The sequence below is a fragment of the Pholcus phalangioides genome, unplaced genomic scaffold (assembly GCF_987345545.1).
Source record: "Pholcus phalangioides strain wild (caught in Gottingen) unplaced genomic scaffold, Ppha-v1.0 ptg000020l_1, whole genome shotgun sequence".
In the NCBI taxonomy this organism is placed as follows: Eukaryota; Metazoa; Arthropoda; class Arachnida; order Araneae; family Pholcidae; genus Pholcus; species Pholcus phalangioides.
In genome coordinates this window covers 13,467,816-13,482,550 of record NW_028301613.1, presented here as the reverse complement: position 1 = coordinate 13,482,550, position 14,735 = coordinate 13,467,816, and the positions used below count along the sequence as shown (strand labels likewise).

At 39.9% G+C, this 14,735-nt stretch overlaps 1 protein-coding gene across 1 annotated transcript in view; it reads right to left on the bottom strand.

Annotated features, from left to right (window-relative positions):
- The window catches only part of LOC149071027 (uncharacterized), a 34,691-nt gene extending 31,474 nt beyond the window's left edge, over positions 1 to 3,217 (bottom strand). Inside the window, exon 1 of the mRNA XM_089248717.1 lies at positions 2,876 to 3,217. The gene's annotated coding sequence lies outside the window, so the exon portion shown is untranslated. The remainder of the gene's footprint in view (positions 1 to 2,875) is intronic.
- Positions 3,218 to 14,735: the final 11,518 nt, after the last annotated feature.

Genomic DNA, 14,735 nt, shown 5'->3' with positions numbered 1-14,735 from the left:
GAGCACACCCTTTAGATTACATTTCTAAAGGATATTTGAAACCTAACCTAATCCACACGACACAAGTGTTTGTGTCGACCACAGAAGATCAAGCTAACAGCCCCCCCCCCCACCCCTCCACGGAGCTGAACAAGCTTTTCCGACATCGGTGTGGGCCCATCACATAGTTACAGAAAACCCCGGATATTGTTAAATGTTGAATAAAATTTTGAGGACATAAGACTGGACTACAGAAACTACTTAAAAAAGATGTATTTTTAATGTTGGAAACATATTCATAAAATTTTGTAGATGCTGATGAAGCTGTCAAGGAATGGAAACAAACTGCAGATGCTGATAAACCTGTCAAAGAATGGAAACAAACTGCAGATGCTGATAAATTTGTCAAAGAATGGAAACAAACTGCAGATGCTGATAAACCTGTCAAAGAATAGAAACGAACTGCAGATGCTGATAAACTTGTCAAAGAATGGAAACGAACTGCAGATGCTGATAAACCTGTCAAAGAATGGAAACAAACTGCAGATGCTGATAAACCTGTCATGGAATGGAAACAAACTGCAGATGCTGATAAACCTATCAAGAAATGGAAACAAACTGCAGATGCTGATAAACCTGTCGAGGAATGGAAAAAAACTGTATATGCTAATCAATTAGTCAGGGAATGGAAACAAACGGTGGATGCTGATAAACCTGTCGAAGAATGGAAAAGAAATGTAGATGCTGATCAACCTGTCACTGAATGGGAACAAACTGCAAGTCATGAGCCAATGATTCTCAAAGTGTACGTCGCGGCTTCTTGGTGTATCGCCAACCTTTGTCAGGGGCGTCACGACGAGCTGGAAATACTGATATGTGTACCTATTTATGCTTTGACGTGGTTCTTTTATGTATGCATAATATCTGCCAAACTATTCTAGGGGAGCGAACCATGTATAGGGCAAGGAAGCCACGAGTGACAGAAGTTTGAGAGAAACTGTTATAAGTGGATACAGATGTATATATAAACGAAATCGAGAATAAAGTTGGGGCCTAGGGCTAGAAGAACACATTGCTACTTAGGCCCATCGTTTGATAACAGAGATTTGGAATTTCCGGCAAACTCACTTAGGTGCCATGAAGCAACTTGATGTTTGTATTACCAGTGGCTGAAAGCTAGATGAACCCGGGATCTTTGCAATCAGTACGTCGCGAGATATTTTCAAACTTTCTAGTATAATCTGAATATATCATTCATTGTTTTTCACGCGATATGCGAATCTGTTTATTTTGATAAGAATGTCCTGGGGGTAACATTTCCAGCTTTAAGGAACACTGGTAGAGAATGATCGATCAATAAGGGCTTAGCGGGAATATTCTTCCAAGGAACTTAACCCTATACATATAACTAACCATTCGTCTAATAGACTACTAGTCTCATAGACTACTGAGTAACATGATCTAAGTTTAGTTATCTAAGATTAAATTTGTGGAAGCATACACTTCAGACTGATTCAGTCAGTCCTAAAAAGAAAGATACAGTATAGCCCGGTCAGTTAGTCTTAAAAGAAAAGATATAGCGTACAGACTGGTCAACCAGTTGTGGTTGATAAGCTCTGGTTAGCCCCGATCCATCCTTTAGGATATACGGCACAATTTGTAAATCAGACATTACGAGAGCAATCCCCGCTCAGCAGAGAAGAGAGTCTCTACTTGAGACTCAACTCAAATGGGCACAGCTTGTGCCAAAACGTAACTATCTGGGAACCCCCCTAGATCCATGAAACTCCTCCTCCATCAGGGAGACAAATTTATTCTCTGAAATGGGCTCTCACATTTTTTACAACGCCCCAAAAATTGTTAGTACAAACATCTACAGGGGTTAAGTTAATTGTCCTATTTACATATTTACATGTAGCCTAACAACTATGCCCGACAATTAGTCCGTATTGATACCAGCGCGAACTCTTTTAATTTCTTAAATAAGAATCCTATATTCCCTAGCATTATATAATGGTATAGGCGTATAAGAAAAGGTTACTATACAGATAAGTTAGGCAAGCTGGGAAAAGGATAAAATGGCTGAACATGTCAAAGGAACGCATACACTAAAGATTGGTCAGTCAGTCCTAACAAGGAGGAATAGTATAGCCTGGTCAATGTATCACAATAAAGAAAAGATACAATATACACACACTGGTCAGTCAGTACGTGCCTGAGAAAAAAGATACGCTGCTGATTGCGATCACTCAGTCTGGATTTGGAAGGGAGGATGCAATACAGACTGGTTATCCAGTAGTGATAAGAGGAAAGGTACATTACAAAGGTAAGGTAGTCTGGGTTTAAAAAAGCATGGAATACAGACTGGACATGAAATCAAAGATACAATACAGACTACTTCGCCAAACATCAACTCTGGCCATATCGCTATATTGCAATTTACTGTCATGGGTCGGAAACGAAAATGCTATGTAACGGTGGTTACCTCGATTTCGCGTTTCAGGGAAAATATCTTATCTACATCCTCTCTCGGATTCGAACCCAGGACCGTAACAGCAACCTTCACGGTGTTAGACGAGCACATTACCTCCACGCCACTCAGGCGATTTTCACGCCGACTGGTCAATCAGGCTGGGTATGAAAGGAAAGATACAATACAGACTGGTCGATCAGGACCTTGGAGAAAAGGAACATGCCAGAAAGATTCTGAGCCGATGTTTTCTCATCGAAACCGAACTTTTCCTGCGAACAGGCACGACGTATAGACACCATTTTGGAATTTAAATGAATTTCAGAATAAAGTTACCGAAATTTAATAATAAAAATCAGCTTTTAAGTAAATGAACATCAGGTGAATACGACACATATTAGAATAGTATAAATATTCAACACATACCTTTGATAATCAAATATTTGCGCGCAGAAACCGAAACCACCGGAATCGCACTCGATCTCCTTAATAATGATAACTGAAAAATTCAAAAAAAACCCGGATGAAAATTCCACCGCGCTTTAGAAAAGACGGACAACAGTGTTATCGGCCGATAAGATCGATCGATCGGATCGTTCGTTAAGGACGACACCAGAAAAAAAAAAAAGCTCGATCTCCCTTTTCGAATCGGTTTCTTGTCGGTTAATGAGGAAGATTCGCCATGAGTTTATATATATACACGCATTCCTGCTATGTTATGTGTGTGCGCGAGTATATCGAGTAATACATATTCTTGTGACCTACTACTAGCCCTAGCGGTTTATTATGTAGGTTATTCGCGTCGGCCATGACTGGTATGGACGAGTTCTACTGAATTTTTTTCGAGGAACCAGAAAAAAAAGAGAGGGAAAAAAGAAAGTGGTTCCTCTCTCTCTTAAATGGTTTCTAATAGAAAGTTATTTTTATAGAAACCGAAAGCGGTTTTTTGTGTATTTATTATTATTATTATTATTATATAATTCATTAATGCCGTTTTTTCGCTAATTTTATCCGAATCGATTCCCAGAATGATCCGATTATAGTTTCGATCACGTATCAGGGTCTCCTTTCGCTTTGCTTTTTCTTTTGAATGATTATTTTTCACACAGAAAACGTCGATTAATCGATATAATTATTTGGTAATGATTGTAACGATGCATTTTACGTGATTGAAATGTCTTCGCGAAGGTGAAATTTTGGAAAGATGGAACACTGATTAAATGGGGGGTTTTTATATCTTTCTCGGAATTAAGAATAGAAGTTTTTAAGTTGTTACATTCGGTTCTCAACTTCGAGGCGCGAATGCGAGGCGATCGCCATTACCATAGTCTGTGATACAAAGCACCGGCTTTCGCCGCATCTGCGAGCCGATCTCCCCGTTAAAAAAGTCTCGCCGCGGAGAGCAACAGGGCTACAACGGTATAATAATTATTCATTCACTACACTTCAATCTCTATGAGTTGAAAAAACTCATAGTTTAAAAAAATTGATTGCAGGTGGCAGCACAACACATAACAAACATTACACGGAAACAAACTTCACGGAAGGTTCAGTATACGTACACACACACATTCCAACATGTACCAATTCGTTAGAAGTTCTGCAACGGAATATGGACGAGGTGCATGTCTAGTTTAGTAGTAGTAGTAGGTTGTTACAATCACTCCCCGACTGGAGAACACGTTTTGTTGCGAACACCGGCGGACGTGAGTCGAACTGTTCGTAAGTCAGGACTGGGGGTAGAAAGGTACCGTGATACTCGTAAATTAATTAGTTTTGGTTGTTTGGTTGCCACGACGACAATTAAACGAGGTTTTCGAATAAGAAATTGCAGAAGCGTGTAAGCTGCATTTGTACATTTTTTTGAATGAAAAATTATAAAATTTTTACTGTAAATACCTCTAGTTACGAATGTTTTAATTTGGAATAATCCAAATAACGAACAATTTTTTTTTGCAAATCAAGAGAATTTCTGGATATTATGCCGGCGCGGAGTGAACTCGAGAAGAAGAGTTCGTTGTCTCCACCGGAAATCCAACCCAGGATCTCTGGCGGACCAGCAAGTGCATTGACAACAAGGGAAATACAACATAGACACGACAGAAAGATCAGGCGGGTCGGCCCTTACCTAGTCCTCAGGTGTACTAGGAATACAGGTGTAGTACGAATGACTATATACTATTTATTTATTTATTCACGTCTCAACAGTCAAGGATTGCCCAATTACAGAGATGGACAAGAGAAGAGAAATACAAAAACGCTAACGCAACAAACTGCAAAAAAACAAAAACGAGTGGAACAATAGAAATACATACGGAAAAGCATAATAACGTGAATATTCAATACTCACATATAACTCTTTTAAGAAATTCTCTTATAGTTGAATTGAACATATCGGGTTTCACATCGCACTGATTATATATATATTGCACATCTCAAAAATAGGGGACCGTCGTAAAAAATTTGTTCGGGGTTTAGGGTGGCGAAAAGTTCGCCGAACAGACCTATGTTTCCAATTGGCACAGAAAAATCAACAAGTTGAAGAAGGTAGCAGTCACATCAATTATATTATTGACAATTTCATACGAAAACCGAAGGTAACTTCTTCGGCATTTCAATGATTGGAAATGGAAAAAACGTAGCAGTTCAGTTGTACGTACGTCATTGATGTAGACCTGAAATTGCCTGTGAAACATGTAACGTAGAAATCTGTTCTGGACTCTTTCTATAATCAGTGAGTCTAGATTGTTGTGAGGACTCCATATAATAGTGCAGTACTCTAGTTTCGGGAGCACATAAGTCCTGAAAAGGATTAGGCGAAGACCGAACCTCGTATCACTTCCGAGCATAGCCATGTGAATTCTCTTTCCGGAACTAATCATATCCGCTTTTCATCCAGTCATTCGTACTCACAAGGAAAGGGTCCCAAGGCGTCGTCCTCAAAAAATTATCAAAAATTACAACAGATGGTGGCTACTCCACGCTTCTCGCGCTACTTGGCGATATCTATGAAATACTTCTTTTCACTTTCTCACACACACACACACTAGCTCTTCCTTTCTCTCCACATAGTTTCTCTGTCTTCTAGAAAAAATAAAGCTATTCTTTTCCCCCCCCCTCTCTCTCTGTCGGTGCTGCACCTGATCTATAGCCACTGTATAAATCCTGACTTACTCGTCATCCGCCATTAATGCGCAGTGTGACGTCAGTATTACCGCTATAGCCAATAACTGTACCCTATGCCGCTTTTTTCTTTACGATTAGATGTCATTTTGACGTCATATGAACAAAAAACTGGTTCTTCAACCCCACCCTCGATTTGTGGACTAGGGATTCTACAAGGCGTCTTAACCCCTTTACGATCAATGGCGCACTGTTTTGCGCCCAAACGCCAGTGGAATAAATTAAAAGCACTTCTCCCTGTTTTCTTTCCACTTTCCTTATCATCGCGAAAGTTTTGTTGTAACCCTAAGAAAAAAAAAGTTGTTCTATTTACCTCCGTTTATTTCTAAACTCGCATTAGTGATTTTTCCTTCCACATATGTGATGTATCTTTCTACTGCATACATGTAAGAGCGGGAAAAGAGGTAGGATGAGGGTGAAAAGAGAGAGAGAAATCTACTACGTACGTACTCTCTTATCAACCTATCTATTATACTGTTTTCCTTGTCACTTGTTTTTCCCCGCTTCCTCTTATTTTACTTTTTCCCTCCTACTCCTTCTTTTTCTTACGTGCGGTTAGGTTAAGTTTACCATATTTATCACCGATTCGTCGAATACAGCTCAACTGAATTTCTTGCCAATATAGCTTTCTTTTTCTTTCTTTTAAACCGGGCACAACCCACGTCTATCGCCATCTACGGGTGATTTACTACCTAGTGAGTTGTGCCGGAAGTGTAACTGTGCGTGTACCTAACAGTCTCAGTGCGTATGTAGCGTTGTGTTGGATTTTTCAGTGCCGCCATCTATATTTCAGAAGTGAAGTGAGTGATGTGTTATGATCGAATTACATTTGTACTGTTTGTAGGTCTGTTGCTGTCTGTGGCGAGACTTTTTAAATGGGAGATCGGCTCGCATTCGCGCCTTGAAGTTGGGAACCACAATAAACCAACTTCAGCCGCCCACCACTGTGGTGGTAATGGTGGGGCTAGAGCCCGGGTCCCCACTAATGCGAGTCCGTCACTATGACCACTCGACCACCACAGCGGCTGCCAATAGCTCGTAAACGAAGGGGATACGAGTGTAACATGTTCATGTGACTGTTCAAGACTCTTGGGATGCGGAATTTTTAAATTCGTTCTTGGTTTTTATTGGCGTTCAAAATTTTTTACAAATACAAATGCAACGCCACAACAGGCAAATTGCCCAACGAGGTGGCTGACTTAAGAACATCATGGATCCCCGAGCCATTTTTTGGAGGCCACACATGCACCCCGCCCACACTTAGGGGAAATTTTTGCAAAACATTTTGAAGACGTCACCGTGGGACCCTTTCCTTGTTGGTATGAACAGCGGAAAGTGACAACATTGCTCCGGGTAATGTCTCTCTCAAGCACTCGAGATGGCAAACCGCGAAGTAATTGTAAGGACAACACAAATTTATTTTACAGAACAGCTACGTACACGTATCCACAAGGAGCGTTTTCGACGGTACATGCTAAACAGAGAGAGCGACCTACAAATAAAGTCTCGTCTTTCAACTGAAGTTCAACAAACTGCTCATAGTTCTCTCCTGGCGGCGCCACTATATATAGGCAGGAGAAGAGCTTTTTTTTCGCGAGAATTCTACCATATTTTCGTGAGGTCTTTACAGTCCTCTTGGCGTTGAGACATCGCCAAATCACCGATATCGCCAGGCTTGCCAAGTTTGTCGTCAATTTGGCGATATTTACAGAGAAATGTACATTAATGATTATTTACAGGCGAAAAATGGCATAATACATGATAAATAATGACTAATCACGTAATTTTCTTAACAATGTGTTTCTCACTGCTCTATACATAGCTCCTTTCGATTCCTCAAGGTGCTCTTAATGAATTTTCTTTACTTCCCTTTACGAATTCAATCGGTTGTTTCTCACTCCGTTAATTGGATTCCATTTTCGAAACGGTAGCGGCCATAACTATCGCCATTCCGTTGAATATATTATATCCAAAACTCTCGTTACTGATAATGGGAACGCCTAAAACGGGCAAAAAAAAGAGGAACAAATGTAACAGTATTCATACATACAATGCAGCTCAACCCTGAACGGTTTCGCGGAAACATGGCAGGACCGAAAATGGCCGACCAAAATCGACGGTTATCGTGAGAAGGTCTCTTTGTCTTTAATGGCTTCAACCGCGACGCTTATCAGCAACACCTGACGTGCTGCCAGAGGGGTGGGGAGCACGACACCATCCCCCCGATAACAGCCAATCAACTGTAGAGAGAGAGAGAGATCAAAGGCCGTTCGACACGTAATAATTGCGGCGACTCTGTAGAGTTCAGTCGAGCTGTTCCCTTGCATGTTAATGAAAGCTCTTATTACGTAATCGTGTGTATTTATATGCAGTATATATAGGCATGGATGTTGTACGTGTCTTTTTTTTGTTTTCGAAGCTTCCTTGTTCGATTATTATGTAACGATACGATTTCGTGATCAATGCGAAAGAAAAGAATGGGAATAAAAATGGCGGTCACGAATCAAGGTTCGTTCTCGGAAAGAATGAGGCCGAACGAGAAGAAACGATGCACAGAGTTTAAGTCATTCTTCCGCTTTTTCGAGGCTTAGTTCGTCCTGGACTAGAGTATGCTGTAAGGTTTTGGAGACCATACCTACAGAGGGACATAGACTTGGTTGAAGGGGTGCAGAGAAGAGCTACGCGTGTCCTTATTGGCACACAGGGCTTGAGTTATGAAGAAAGACTTCATTTTTTGAATATGTTTACATTGGATGAACGCAGGTGTCGAGGAGATATGATCGAAGTGTTCAAAATTTTCAATGGGATGGATAGGATGGACCATGAACTTTTAGTACACCGCCAATCGACTGCTTTTACAAGGGGACACCAGTATCGATTGGTGAGGGACAATGCAAGGTTATGGTGTCGCAGGGAATTTTTCTCCAATAGGGTTGTTAATAAATGGAATAGCTTACCCCCGGAGGTAGTAAATTGTAACACAATTGACACGTTTAAAAAGAAATACGATAAACATGTTGGGGTAAATCGAGAAGCTATCCATTCTTAGAATAAGACAACCATAAGTATTCTTTATATTCTTTATGGGCATTGTATAATATTTTATCATGTGTATATATTGTTTGTAATTTGTGTTAATTGCATTTTTAATTGGGTTGCTGTATTTTTGAAACATATGACAACCATATTTTTATGGGCATCTTTTTATCAGCCGCCTCGTTGGGCATTTTGCCTGTTGTGGCGTTGTATTTGTATTTGTATTTGTATTTGTATTGATTTACTTCATCGCATGATCATGATTCGAATTTTATTTCCGAGTTAATTGATGAGTTTTAAATCAAAATGTGTACGAGCGCCTGTGGACCGTTCTTAATTTTGATGTTATCTCGGAAGGGGTGATCGACATGCATCGATATTGCGCGGAATTATTTGAAGGTGACAGACGTGGGGGTCTGGGTTACGATTATTTTAAATGTAAAGGAAAATTAATAATTTAACGGATTGATTTTTCGAGAATGAATTCACTTCTTCCTTGTTTTGAGGATAGAGTGGGACCGAGAGAGAGAGACCAATGCTTTGGAAAGGTCTTCAGAATCTTAATGCGTAAAGATTTGCTCGCAACTTCTGTTGGAACTGAAGTAAAATTTCTTTTAGACTCTTTGTTTGTGGTTGTATGAGTTATGCTCTGGAAATTGATGTGCAAGTACTTTTGAAGTTTGTAGCATGCAAATGCTTTTGAAATTTCCGTTGGAACCATGCACAGTTTCTTGAAATTTATGTGGAACCTTTTTTATAGTTCCTGTGTCCTTTTTCGAGAAATCCACCTGCAATTTCTCTTGAGATCCATTTGTAATCGCTAGTGAAATTCATTCGCGGTATTTTCTGAAATTCATCGCGATTTCTTTTTTAGTTCGTCTGCATTTTCTTTTTTTTTTCAATTTTAGTTACAACTTCTCTTCAAATGAACCTCAAACATCTTTAGAACAAAATCTGAACCTCTCTTGAAATTAATTGCAATTCTCTCGCAACTTTCCTTCAAATTTATCGCACCTACTTTTAAAATACATCAATAACTTATCTTGAAATGCTTCGCAACTTCTTTTGAAATTAATTGCAATAGCTCTTGAAATTAATTGCAATAGCTCTTGAAATTCATCTACAACTTATCTTGAAATTCATCTACAACTTATCTTGAAATTCATCTACAACTCATCTTGACACTCATCGCCATCTTTCTCAAAACTCACCACAACTTTTCTTGAAATTCCTCAATAACATATCTTGAAATTCATCAACAACATATTTTGAAATTCATCAACAACATATCTTGATACTCACCGCAATCTCTCTTAAAATCTATCGCAAGTTCTTTTGAAATATTCATATACAGCTTATCTTGAAATTCATATACAGCTTATCTTGAAATTCATATACAGCTTATCTTGAAATTCATGTACAGCTTATCTTGAAATTCGTGTACAGCTTATTTTGAAATTCATCACAAATTGCTTGAAATTCATCACAAATTGCTTGAAATTCATCGCATTTTGTTTTGAAATTCATCGCATTTTGTTTTGAAATTCATCCGTAACTACTCTTGAAATCCATCAAAAACTCCAAAGCATGTAAGCATACAACACGATACTGACAAAACTTGAAAATCCAAGCATTTTCCATCTTTGCTTCAGAAAATGGAAGCGAGATGGCAGGATGAACACGAAACAAGCGCAACTCGACAACATAAATACCTTAGGGCCAAGCATACACTCAGAACACATATTCCGGCATATGCCGATTCGTTAGAAATTCCGTAGAGAAATGTGTACGAGGTGCATGTTCGGTTAAGTAGTAGTAGTTCCACTTCAAAATTGGTTTCAAATCGAAAGACTTCCAAATCGATTGGCAAAAATTTCCCATGATCACGAGTTTTTAAGGTAAGACTAAAGAAGAAAAAGAAAAATTATTCAGACAAGATATCGGTCTATTTAGAATTGCGTATTTATAGCCGTCTTTTGTGCAATGCGGAAGCGATTGGCTATGACCAAATGGAAAGAGAAACCCACGTGGTAAACGTGTGGGAATCCTTCCACTCTCGTGCTGTTGTTACTATCTTTGAAACTTTGATTGCGATAACAAAGAACATCAAGCGGATTTCCTTGTGGAATTTCCATCATTGATAACGGACGAATCACAAAAAGACTCTAGCTAGGGTTTTCCCGTATAGCAACCACATCATGAAGAAGAGGCTTTCCTTCCGGTGTCTCAGGGTTTGATGTCCGGTTCCTAAAATTCAGGAAGGAACCGTTCGTTCCTGTTGAAAACAGTTGCGGGGAGTAAGTAGCTTCCTGAATTAGATCACCCGATCCCACACTTGAAATGCGGTTTATTTTGCTCCCACACCAGTTCTTACCTCGTCGGATTGTAACCGGTCCTGACCAATCTGATATTGTGGTCAAGATGAATGACGGACTGCTATGACTCTTCATTAGGGATCCGGTGCATTTCATCCCCGTAGTTTTTGGAACAATACGAAAGGGAAACAAAGGCTGAAACGGACATAAAACCAAGGCTTCACCAATAAAGATTTCTAAATCCGTAAGCCAGTTTCACAACGAGAATGGTTTTACCATTAAATGCATAATTGGACCAGTGTATGTATAAACCAGAGAACCCATATGTTCCTGCAAACGTTCAGGACCTTTCTTTCTTCGTATGCTGCGAACAGGTTCAGATTATTCTGCTGGTTACGTACTCTCTCTAAAGTTGCCAGCATCTGCCAAACAATATTAAGTGATCAGAAAAAATGTTCTACAATCGCGTCGGCACCCAGATGCAGCGTCATCAATGAAGAACGAAAGCAGTGCGGGACCCAAACCACTTTGCAATATTCGGTATACTATACTGTAATTATAGAGTTGATTTTTCTCATGCAAGCTCACGGTCGTCGTCCCACTCTTCCTGCAATCTCTCCAGGTAGTCCGTCCGTGATGCGGAAGGACATATGTTCAAGTTCCACTTGAAGCAGAGTGTGGTAAACTTCACCATTTCCAATACCATCCCCACGTAGGCAGACTATGGTAATTGAATGTGATACCATGCGAGGACCCCTATGAACTAGTACACCCTCCCCCCCCTCCTCAAAGGTTCATATACCTGCTTCAAAGATCGTAGAGCCCACTATGAGGTGTGTCATTATCAGTTTGAAGTCTCTCTTTCTGCGGAAGGCACCCGAAGTGAGTTTAAATCAGCTTCGTCACACTGAAGCGATGCGAGTTTTTCAGCACTTGGATCGAAATGGTGGAATTAGATGACCAAATACGTAGCTTTGCCATTACACTTAAGTTAGCAAAACGATCACTTTCATGTGTAAACTTTCGTCAGCAACGACGAGATTTCGCTATTAATTGTGTTTTAAGGAGGACTTTTGGCAAAGAATGGGTAGACGCCAGAGTTTGATGAATAGCTTTATTGTATAATTTTGGACCGATTGCCGTGTTTTTTCATGTCTATGTTGCCAACACAGAATACAGAATACCCTTTTTTGTATTCCCTTTCTTTTATCTTTCTCTGTCTTGACGATGCATTGAAAATTCCAGAGTTTGGCAAAAAGCTTCGTTTTAAACTTTCGAAAGCAGAATCTAACGTTTTGTATCATTCTGTATTGTAGGGAGACGTATTGTGTGCCAACAAAATATTTGGTGTGGAATTAACGAGTCATCCAGAAGTTTTACGAGAAGAACACGTTATTGGAAACGTGCTGCATGACACCGATTGAGTCATCTATACGAAAATCATCAACGGAAGAGAATATCATTTCGACGCAACAAGATTTCACCAGGGGGAGTGTTGAACCACATCAAAGAGATACCCTCCATTCAAACTAGAGCTACTTACAGTTGGAATGACGAACTTGCATACTTGGATCTGCTATTAATTATAACCGTGAAGTTTCTCAACATGTCAACGAGGAATCAATCATTAACTGACAAGTTCCACCGATACTGGATCCCTCTGGCGCCATTATTTTATTTCTTACTACAGACTTAAACGTTTCTGCAATAATATTATTCCTCTAATGGCTTCTACGCGGTTCTTATTAACGGGTGCAGAGCCCATTTATGCAAATGGAGATCGTCGCTTTCTTGATACCGTGACGCCTATAAATAAAAATGGACATTTCGATGCAATAAAATCGGTCTGACACGGATCGGTCCATCCAAAAAAAAAAAAGGTACACGTACAATATATAATAACCATAGAAAACAGAACATTTCATTACGTCGGTTCATTACGTCGGATCCTCACAGTGAGTCAGTCCCGCAGCTGTTAGATCATACGATGCCAGATCAACATTAAATCATAATTAAATACGAGCCGATCGCGATTACATCAGCCATTAGTGAAGATTACCAGCGTCTGGTCGCCTCGAGGTCGGTATATAATTCAAACTTCATTTAAATATGCTCCCGGAATATTAAAAATACGAACCAGAAGCGCAAGAAAGAAGATAATAGCGCGCCATCCACAAACAAAAAAGCCTTCAAGAGAAAGAAGAGAAAAACTCTTCCCCCTAAAAATATCACCCAATCGCAAGGCCATTAAGTATCTCTGCGAAGGTCAAGTCAAGTCAAGTAGTCTTCGCAGTCGTTGAGGGAAAGAAAAGAAAGACGTTTCTTTTCTGTTTTGTTTTTCCTCATTGGGCGTCTTAATCCGACGGGTCAGTGACATATTCTTATAGGCGCTATTCCGCAGGGTTCATTTCTTGCGCCTCTTCTTCACCCATTCACTTATCTCTGCAATTTCTTTGCCAAAAATCATTTCTAGGAAAAGACGGAGAGACGTCTCTGCATCCCTGTTCTCCTATCTATTCGTCTGTTTCCAGATCGTTTATTTGGAGGCTTTTTGCGTCTTTTAGAAGTGTTTGTCCTAAATGGTGATGTTGTTTGAATTTCACCCACTGCCGCCCTAAGAGGTGCACGCGACAGGCGCACGTAGGGATAGGGCATGAGACAGGTTCGGTCGCACCGGGTCCCACATTCACGGTGACAAAATTTCTTTCATGAATTGTGATTTTCATCATTTTCGGAATTCTGAATTTTCACCAGTTCTGGAATTTTTTCTGTGAATTTCTGTCAATTCTGGAATTCTGTGAATTTTCATCAATTCTGGAAAAATTCTGTGAATTTTCATCAATTCTGGAAAAATTCTGTGAATTTTCAACAATTCTGGAAAAATTCTGTGAATTTTCATCAATTCTGGAAAAATTCTGTGAATTTTCATCAATTCTGGAAAAATTCTGTGTATTTTCATCAATTCTGGAAAAATTCTGTGAATTTTCATAAATTCTGGAAAAATTCTGTGAATTTTCATCGATTCTGGAAAAATTCTGTGAATTTTCATCGATTCTGGAAAAATTCTGTGAATTTTCAACAATTATGGAATTCTGTGAATTCATATATTCTGAATTTCCATGGGAACTGCAATTATTTCTTGCATTTACTCTGAATTTACAGGATTTTAATTTTCTGAATTTTTGTTTCCCCTCTCTCACAGAAGGAAAATGTCAAGGAGCTAAGGGGGTGCCCCTAAACATTATTTTATTTCATGACGCCCCGCTATTATCTTCGCACCGGGCTCCGCGTTTGGCCTTGATTTCATCAAACGCTTGCCTGATTTCTGGGGAGCCATTCAAGTGCAACCGTAAGAGTGCGCGTTGCACAGGCTCGCTTGTTCCGACCCAACACCTTCTATAGCAGAAAGCCTCCGCGCGAAGCTCGTGACGTCACCGAAGTCGGCCATTTCACCTATAGTCATTGGATGTGTTGCAAAAAAAGAGAAAAAGAAAAAAAGATGAAGATTTCACATACGTCGGACTGCTATATTCAATGGCTACAGGTGAAATGGACGGCTTCACTGACGTCAAAGCTTCGCGCAGAGGCTTTCAGCTATAGAAGGTGTTGCCGACCTCTGCTCGCGGTGGTTTTGCTTCACGAGTTTCACCTCTCTCTCTCTCTCTCCCTCCCACCACGCACAACCCGGTTCCAACAGCGATCTTGGTTGCACGAAATGCTGACTCCTCCTACAAATCCATCGTCGGCGGAAC